Here is a 10,276-nt window from a genome sequence, read left to right as displayed (position 1 = left end):
ATTAAGCCACGCTTCGATGACTTATCGATAGACGCGTGACCACCTCCATGTGGGCGCTTATCGCGCCCCGTGAGTCGAATATTCGATTCGATTCGATGACGCGTCTCTGGTCTTCAAAGTAAACTGCAAAGACAATTGTAAGCATACCGCGATGAAACCTTGTTACCAAAATGGTTACGAGATTTTCGCCACAGAATCGCTGGATACGACCAGAAGATGCCCGGGTTTGGTAATAGATATTTGTTGTTGGCCGCACTGTGTGCATAAGAAACGTCAACACACCAGGTAGCGCACACAGGTTTCAGCGTGTACCTTTCGTAAATCTGTTCTAACCGCGGCGCGATTATGGCCGGCAGTTTGCGGTCTGCCCGGGGGACGTTCGTAAACGATCCACGATAAGCGATTTCTATGGGCCTCTTTTTAGCTTCGTTCTCGCCTTTTTGAATTCCTCGGAGTCGATGGAACGCGGTGGAAAAACGCGATAACGTCTCTACCGTGGCACTGTGAGTAACGATTTTCCTATTCCTAGCCACGTGGGTAATTGCCGCAGCCCCTCTTTTAAATAAATAAGAAAGTAGAACGTGTTTCTTTCCCTGCTCCGCTGCAAGATAAACATACAAGATAAAACCGCTTAAAGAACAAGTTTGCTTCTGTGGAGACGTTGAGCATTCGCGATCACGTGGGTATAATTTAGCCGATCGATGATGTGAGAAAGTGGCGTGATCCTTCAACGGGACACGAAGAGATTACAATTCCGTACAAAAAAAGAAAAAAAAATATGTATCGTTCATTGGCTTTAGAATACTATACGAAGAAGCGAAAATGAAAATTATCGTAGACTGCAGCGACCATAGAAAGTGCACTACTTCGTAACGATACGCTTTATCGAATATGCTTTCCGAAGCTATTGAAAAATCTCGCGCCATTTATCTTTCTCGCACGATCCATGCAAACTGCGGTTCGCTAGCCGCAACAATGGCTCCCACCGAGATCACAAATTCGTGTCTCGAAAATTCGGAAAACCAAAAGGATACGCGTGGATCGTCGAGCACCTCGCATCGATCGTTCCTGGTAACAATGATCTTCCAAATCGCCTGATGCCTGCTAACAGATACCTGCGAGACGGCAAAAATCTACGAAGAAACGCGTATAGCGAGATCCTCGATAGCCAAGCAGCCAGCAGGGTGAGAAAAGGAGGAGTCTTTGAGAAAATCGCCAGGCGTCCCTGCGGGCTTTGAAAAGTCACCTCTGGGGCATGAGGCGACGCACAAAGGCTAGCGCGATCCGATCGACGCCAATATTTTGACAATGCACCGACCATCGACATTGGGGTGGAAAGGAAGCGTCTAACCGTGGAATTCAGCCGCGGGGCGATGCGACAGAAGCCGCAGTGGCGCCCCTATAGAAAACCACGGCGTGTAGCTACTCGAATGAAACCGCTTGGCGAAGGGTAGGTGACTAAGGCGGCGACGACGACATTCGATGTCGATGGTGGTGGTTTTATTGTCCGAAATCCACAAAGTATCGTGGCTCGATACCCCGAATGCAATCTGGCAAATGTATCCCTGGCCAACTGCACCTTCCCCACGCCACCTATACCTCCGTTGACGTTACCTACCCGCCTTTTCCCAACACACTGCCTTGTTGCCGTTGTTTATGTAATCCTATTATTCCATACTGTGCCTTTCGAGAAACAGGACCAGGGGTCCTCATCCTGGTGGACCTAAGTCGAGTTTCAGAGCCCGAAAGAGAAAGGTTGGCATGAGAACAGATTTTGACTCCTCCCAGGACTATGTCGGTGGTCTTTGCGGTTGATCTTTTCGTTGCGCTCGTTTAATTCTTTGAATGCAAGGTGTGCTTTTTTCTAAATCTATACATAGCGTTCACTGCGTAGGCTGACCGATACAGGACGTATCGTACTAACTAACCCAGTTATAAATATTTATAATATGATTTATGTTCGTCTTATTCCGTGGTAGTTTTAGCCGCGCCAGACTGTGAGATCTGGAATACGATCGTAAATAGCTCGTTCTAAAAACTATCAACAACAGGAAAACTTGGGAAATGAAACTGTTCGATATTTACACTTCTGCGAACCAGAATTTTGTATAGAAACTAACAAACCCGTAGCGAAAAAATCCATAAATATCCAGTTCGTTAAAGTGTCGAGTTAAAAGTTAAAATTGTTCGAAACACACACGCCAATCTTTTGCAATTTTCGAGAATAATCCAGCAATTCGTTTTAAACGTCTAGCCAAATTTATCTGAATAACTTTGAAGCTAGCGTCTATAATACGCAACTAAATCCGACCTATGAGCTATTCCTCTTACGCTGCCCAAGGCAACTACAAACTAAACCGGTCTAACAGCACGTGGACGATTTTCTCAATGATCTAGCCCTAGCCAAACATTTGATAGTATAAAACGTACCTTTCCAACTGCGACCACGCGTTCAACCTCTAGAAACGAGGAAGACAGCCATAAATCGCTGTAACGCGTAAAGTCTGCCATCATCCGTTCATCCCGATCCTGAACGATCGACAGCCATCAGCCACGCGTGTAGCAGTGTCCGCGTCGGAAACGAGTCTGTCACGCGGATAATTGCGTCTCCAGAAACGTTCCTTCTCCTACCCCCTCCGATTCGTCTGCCTATTAAATTATGGAATTTTGTCACGTATCGACGGCCAGGAGAGCTTGAGAAACTCTGGGCCACGCGAGGTCAGGTATCTCGTGGAAATATATAAATAGGGTTCCCACAAAAACGCACAAGTCCAGCGGTTGACAGGCAGCAGGGTGCGCGTCGGGTTCATTGTTGCCTCATTGTTGCGGATTCCTTGGCCTTTATGCGCCCGTATCTGGCTATCTCCTTTGGTTATGGTCTTGGAAATCTCGCGACGGAGACACACCGGTCCTGAGAAAGGAAGGACGCTCGAATTTAGCTCTCATTGTGAGCAACTCGGAGGATTGGACACCCCCACTGCGATGGAAGTGGCTTGGACGTAAACGAAAAAAGAACAAAAAGAAACGAGGAAGAGGTGGGTCGAAAAAAGGGTGAAGCAACGGATCGCGGCGGAGATGGAGGAAGAAGAAGGGTGTAGCCCTTCCGTCGTCGAAACATTCTACGTTAAAAGGAAGCAGCGTGTCCGTGACGAATCGTTCCGCCTCGAAATCCTCGAGCATAGAGCGTCGAGCAGAGGAAACGGTTATGTCTCCTATTAGACGACTGCACGCACCGAGAGCGCCTACTGCGTCGCTATCGAGATTCGTGACGATCCGTGCGCGGGGACGTCGCGCGTCGTTCTTCGAGTCTCCGGGGCAAATTGGTACGTAATGAATGGAGACTTTCATCTTCCCTCGGTGAAAAGAGACGCGAGGAGAAGGACGAACGCGGTTTTTATCCCCGCCCCCTCTCCTGTCGAGTTCCTGGCGATCGCAATCCTCGTGGAAGGTAATTCCCCTCGACTCGGGTCTCTCTCGTCTCGTGAAACAAATCCACGGACACGATGGTTGACCGCGGGAGACTCCAACGACTTGATTACACCTGGACGCGATGGAATTTTCAAGTGTACTCTTTGTAATCGATGTCGAGGGAAAGCGCGAATCTAAAATAATCGTCCCTGCCTTTGATCGCGGATCTCCGAAAAAGGAATAAATTTTATTTCACATTCTCGATTTTTTCCATGGAATCCTTTCCTACTCCGTGCCACTCATTATGTAACACGTATAACCAAGAATGGAGGGAAGCGCAAATTGCAACCGAATTTCATAGATTCTTGAAATGACCCTTTATAAACGAACGATAAATACGTCCATTTTCGATTAAAAAGTACGTACGAACAAACCGTGGAAAATTGCATTTACTCTGCTACTAATTTAAAAGAAAGGAGTGGCTAGATTCTGAACGTCACGAAATGGGGTTAGTTCTGATATTTCGAACCGAAATTAAATGGACGCGGATGTTTCGCTGAAAAGCTTGAAAACGAGAATCTAGGTTCGTGGATTTTCGTCGTTGCTTTGGAGCTGCTCGAAGGCAGCAAGGATTCATTTGCGCACTAGTTGCACAGACCCTGGGAAACAGCTAGACGCGTAATGGCCGAGTGATCGGACGCTGTCACGCTCCTCGCGCTGTACTTTTAATCAAGACTAATGTAACAACGATCGTCTGCTTCATGGAAAGAGCAGATTCAAACATGGCAAATGCGCCGTCAGGGTTTCGTCATACCTTTAAATTACGGCTGAAAAGAGCTAAGCGTTCTCCTCGAGTTGCAGTCGGAGGAGAGTTAGCGTAGCCCACGGCCATTGCTCCTGTGGTATACCTTCCGATGTGCATCCTAACAGGGCTCTGCCCTTCTATCTCTCGTGTTATTATATGTCATTATCGAATATTGTCCAACCACTGATATTCAATTTATTATTATTATCGAAAATATCTTTAATTCTTGGAAACTTTAAAAAAGATGACTCAAATCCAAGAATCCGGTATATAAAGTGTTTGACTCTTTCTTATCGGATATTCTTATCAACTACTAGGGCATTCCACGGACACTCTCGGCACTATTTTCCAACGTTACGCGAAGTGCACAGCACCCAGCGTGAACCGCCACGTTATTTTTCTATCCTGGTCGGCGCATCGCGGCTCCCATGATATTTTCACGAAAGGGAATTTTCAAGAAACGCGAGGAAAGAGAGAATACGAGAACGCGTATTTCGTGTTTGTTTGGGAATTGACGTAGAAAGCTGGCGTTCTAGAAGATTTCAGACTTCCTAGAGGTCACGAACGAGGTAACGCGTTTCGAAACACAGTATCGAGTATCGGTGACATCCTAGAACTCCCTGGTTCTAGACCTTGGCGCAGATGGATACCTGCGATACCGCTGCGAAACTTTCAACATCCGCAACAAAGAACGCTGTTTACACCCGGAAGCGAGTCTGTTCGTAGACGGAAGGAAGCACGAAAGAGATACTCTGCAACCTCCGGTTCTATAAGGGTAACGGTGGTAATGTTTCATTAAAAATCCTCAAGTATTTATTATTTTATAAATAACTCTTGACAGTTGAAATACGAGCGACTGAATAGGAAGCGATGCTTCGATTATTTTATTTTCTGTTTTGTACAGCTGGCTGATGACAATGCTGATGCCAGAGCTTTGTCTCGTTTTGGTTCCAATCTTTAATAAGTACGACAATAGCAGCTATTAAATACTCCAATCCATTCATCGCTCTTTTAGTCCATTTTAAATCGAATCAACCCCGAAATGAAAAACACTCTGTTCCAATTCTTGCTCTTCATTTCGCTAAATATCGTGCCATTTTTAACTGTAATGTTTTCTATCTCCAGTTCCTCTCTATCCAAAGAAACACTATTTGAGGAAAGTATTTGAGATTCGGCATTCGTTCGACCAAAAATCAATTTTCTTTATAGCATGAATTCGAAGCGTCGTCCCTCGTGGCCGTTTAAAATGGTGTCGCAAGTCCCCAAAATCGGTCTTTAGACGCCGAACACTGGCAGCATCGATCTTGGACTGACGGAAATATTTACACGCCGTTAGAAGATCTTGGGGACACTTCGTGGTCCCGGGTGTTTGTACACAACGCCGATGGAACTTGTTGTTACGCACAATGTCTCCCTTCCCTTTCTTCTCTTCACGCATCTGTGGGCCCACCCAAGGGGCCTCCGAGCACCTATTGGTGCCCCGTACGCCCGTAAACGCAGAATCGTTTCTGTTGACGAAGGGCTATGGTTACCAGAACCTTGTTACTTAAGCTGCTAGCACGAGGTAAACAAAGTGCTCGGAGAAAAAAAGTTGGCCATTCGAGTGAATCGCGTCCTCGTATCTTGTGGCCTGTTGCGCAATCTGCTTTGTTTTTTTTTTCTTTCTAGGGAAAAAGTTTCTCGGAAGCGAAACGTTCCACGTACTTGGATTTTACGTACATAAAATTTATAGTTATTTTGAATGAAAACTTTGACCGTTACGTTTCACACTTGTGGAAATTTTCGAAAAATTCAAATGTTAGCTTTGTGGTCGCGTTAAAGGCAATTACAGAAAAGCGAACAACGTTGAAAATTTCGCTGAAAATTGAGAGACATTTGTACGTAGAAAATGTTCGCAGTGGAAATTTATCGTAATTGCGCACGGTAACGTGCAATTCCCAGCAACAACCGCGGAAATTTTTCAATGCGATTTACTTCATCAGCCGCGCGCTCCGCGACCGGAAATATACATATATGAAAAGTATTTATTGTACAGTGGACCGCGCTTAGCTTAATTGCAATATTCCTGGATCGCGGGCGTCGTTATTAACGCGTTCGCTTTTTAATACCCGGATACAATATCTACCAAATAAATTTCCTTGTACAAGATCTCGCGTTAAACGTAAAATACAGCGTCCAGAGCGCAATTTTCCTGTTTGATTTTCACCGAAGCTTACTTGGTTCTTTTAAGTGCATAGCTATCGCTTCAGTTATTACACCGAATCCATACATCACGATACAATTATTTCTATTCTTCTTGACATTACTGTGCCTTACATAACTTTTTAATTTTGGTTTAGTTCGCGTTATCGTAACTCTGTACGTTACTCCGGTACCCCGGAGTCGCTAAGCCCGTACTGTAGCTGCATATTCGCATGCTACAGCCCCTGAGGACTCACCGAACCTAAGTATTCGAGGACCTAGGACACCCACGATTCTGTCGGGAGAACAAGAAATAGGCGGAGAAAAAGGTGCAAGAGGATCTGAACGAAACACAGGTCGAAAAAGGTAGTTATATAATTATCGAACAGGTAAATACGCGTCGAGATGCCAAGCAATTGCAGAAAGAGGACTCGAACGCTGACCGATGGGTATTTTATCTGGCATCTAATCTGACGCGTTTCAAACCTGTTTAGGACATCGAATTTTCGAAGGTCTTCCGGCGGGTCATAAATATTTCATTTTCACGGGCGAAAGGTTATCGCCGGGGCTTGTTAATTCCAAAACGTCTAATTTATTCGCGAACGATATAAAACGTCTCGTCCTAGCGAGTAAATTATCGTCTAGCAGGCTTTAACGCCACCGTCAATTTCGGTTTACTTCACTCGAGTCTTTAACCTACCGTGTAACCAATGGGATTAGGCGAATTCCTCGTCCGTTATTTCATAACGAGATTGTATTATGTCTTCATGCCATGCGATAAGAATTCGCGCGATGAGAAGAAGACGTTAACGTGTTCGTTAAAATAAAAATTTTATAATTCCTCGTCTTATACAGTTTTACTAGAGAGCTCTGTATTCGTTAATCGAATAGCGGTGTCCAAGGAATTGGAGGAATGTAAAGGGATTCGAAGAATCGAAATAACGTTGATGTTCGAGGCGACGATAAAGCGCGGTTTACGAATAAATGAATAAAGGTACATAGCGCAAACGTAGAGTGAAAGTTGAAGAGCTTGAGTCGAATAGTAGTAGATGCGGAGAAATGCCGTTGTCCGGTTAGTTTTCTAAAAAGCGTAATTGTTTTTCTCCACCGTCGGCCAGACGAACGTCGCCGATCTCGCGTTTACCATAATATCCAGGACATCCGATTTAAATTGGCCGAAGTATGCGCATACGGAGAGAAGAATCTCGGTTTTTAGACGTTGGTCCGTTTCGTAAAAACATTCAGACGCAAGGAATTCGGGATAAATTTCGTGGACACGTATCGGGTAATCGAGCGAACACTTGGAGGTCCAGCCTGAAACGATATTTATGTGCACAGACCGTGCATTTTTGTGGTATAGATAGTTGACTGTTGTTGAGCAAAAATAATTATTGCGAGGACTCTCGTTTTCGAACAAAATTACCAGTCGAAGGCCACCCAAGGTGCGGGCTACTTTATTATAATTTTTTATATCGACTCCACCTCTTTGCAGAAACTCCTCCCACATTCCGAGTAGTGGGCCAACGAATGAAAAAATTCGAACGTGAGTTACCGATTGACCTGTCAAACGAAAAGGTCATTGTAATAAGCGAATCGTTAGTCCTGCTCCGTGCTAAATATAAACAGCTGTCCAGTCCTCGTTAAATTTCCGAGAGGCTCTCCGTTCTCTGTACACTCGATATCTAGACACGGTACTCGAAACGTTAATTGGTCCACAATTTCTGAATTCGTGCTACCTTACCAGAAAGTCAATTAACTCGAACGAGAAGTCGATCGTTGATGACCGGTTACCCCGAGTGCGTCGCGCGATCGAGGTGATTAATGATTTAACTGGATCACCGGGAGGGGTGGGCGGTCGACTGCTAGAGCCACGGAAACGATGGCAAATAAATCAGCAAATAGTGTCCAAGTAAATATTCCGGGGGCCCCGAAATTAACCATCGGTGAATGGGTTTAGGGGAGGTCATGACGTTCGGGTACGGCTGTTTGTTCTGCCTGGGAAATGACAGCTGACCCGCAATCCCAGTGCTCGGAATCGCTGTGCAGAGAGGGACGAGCGAGGGAGGATGGAGCGAGGCCAGAGGGCGAGGAGTCTTTCCTACACGATATAATGGCACGAAGAGCCGACGGAAATGAATCTTTCCTATACGCTTCGCTAACAGAGTAATGCACTTTTGATTATCCGACGTTGCATGGATTACTCCGATAAAACGCGACTACGTCCCTCTCCGCGGTGGCCAGCCTCGCATCGATACGCCAGGGCTATTCGAGGTACGGTGCGCGGTCCTTAGAGAGGGAGGAGGATTTCGCATTCCAAGGGAACGGAGAACAAGTTTTTCGAAGCGAAATGGAAAAATATGTACAAGGCCCGATGGATACGAATCGTTCCATCAAACTGCGCGCATAAGATTACGAATACACGAGACAATCGACGAACGTCCGTATGCGTTTTTGCGGAGGGCGGACACTGCGAGGGGCGAGAGAGATCCAATTAAATACACCGTACGACCGCGAACATATTTACCACTGCATAAATCTGGACAGTTGTAATATTTCAGTCCTTTTTTCGGAACGTTCTTGTCGTCGACATTATGCGGCGTGTGTTCCGTGACTTCCCGCGCATGTTTCTTCTTTTTCTCGTTGCCTTCCCCTCTCCCCCGCCCCCGTCGCCGCCCTCACGCTCGTCCCAACCCCTCCTTATGTTGAAACGATGCGCCACATATTGCACATAAATTTCGCACGCACCGCCATAAAAAGTCTCAGCCGTCTCTGTGCATTATATCGCCATAACGGTGACCAGGAAGGCGTGGCGTTTTTCCCTGGGACTCGCCATTAGGCGGAAAATAAGATTCGTTTTTTGCATAATGCCCGGCCGTCGACGACGAGCCAAATGGACCTCATCCGTGCCACGTCCCACGCCGATGAGCGTCCTAGAATTTTTAAGAAGCTCCATTCGCGACGGAATCGCCGATTCTGGCCGAAACGATTACGTTAAACTTGTACACCGAGTGGCTCGTTGAATATTCAATTCCTTCCACGATTCACCGATTTCGAAGCGACCGTGTTAAATTCCCGGACTAAACATAAGTAAATTTTACGGAGTAATCTACGTCGAACGTACAAACTTTTCGACCAATTTAACGATACAAAAAGTTTCTCGCACGGCCGTTGCTAACGAATGTTTCAACGAAGATTAGTCCAACGAGCCCCGGGAATCCAGTCTCGCCGGGCACGTGAGAGTTTCCACGAAAAATTCGCCTTCTCCAAAGCCGCGGCATTAAGAGTCCCCTCGCGATAGCGTGCGCATCGAGACGACTATTTTGTACATGCAACGATATCCCTGACTGCGGAGACGCAGAAAATGCACACGCGAGAAATGAAGCTATCACGAAACGCCTTTATGTAAAACGTGGTTACTCGAGACCTCTCCCCTTTCCCGCCACCGCCACCGCATAACTGGCTGCATCATTTTCAAAAGAATTCGTCGAGAATGCGAAACGACTGAAATTTAGCACGGTGATAATTTACTTTGCATCGATATAGCGTGCGCTTGGAATCTGGTAGGAACCGTCAGTGTCTCTTACGCGGCGTTTGCGATTTCCCATCGAATCGATCGCGAACCCAACTCGGGCAAAGAAGTACCCGACCAAGATGCAGTTTCGAATCGATTTCCGAACTTGGAGAACGCTCCGAAAGTTAAAATCACCCCAAGCTTACCGCAACTTAGAAGCTGGATGCACGAAAGGCTTAAAATAATTGCAAATCGTGTTTGGTTGTAGTAGCAATTATCTTACCAGTTGGAAGTGGTCTAGGATACATTAGCAGAAGGTACAACCACGAGAACCTTTGCATGCTAATGGAGTTTACGCAAGTTGTGGTTGG

The sequence above is a fragment of the Hylaeus volcanicus genome, chromosome 5 (assembly GCF_026283585.1).
Source record: "Hylaeus volcanicus isolate JK05 chromosome 5, UHH_iyHylVolc1.0_haploid, whole genome shotgun sequence".
NCBI lineage: Eukaryota > Metazoa > Arthropoda > Insecta > Hymenoptera > Colletidae > Hylaeus > Hylaeus volcanicus.
The sequence above is the reverse complement of the archived record's forward strand: the minus strand, read 5'-3'. Positions refer to the sequence as shown.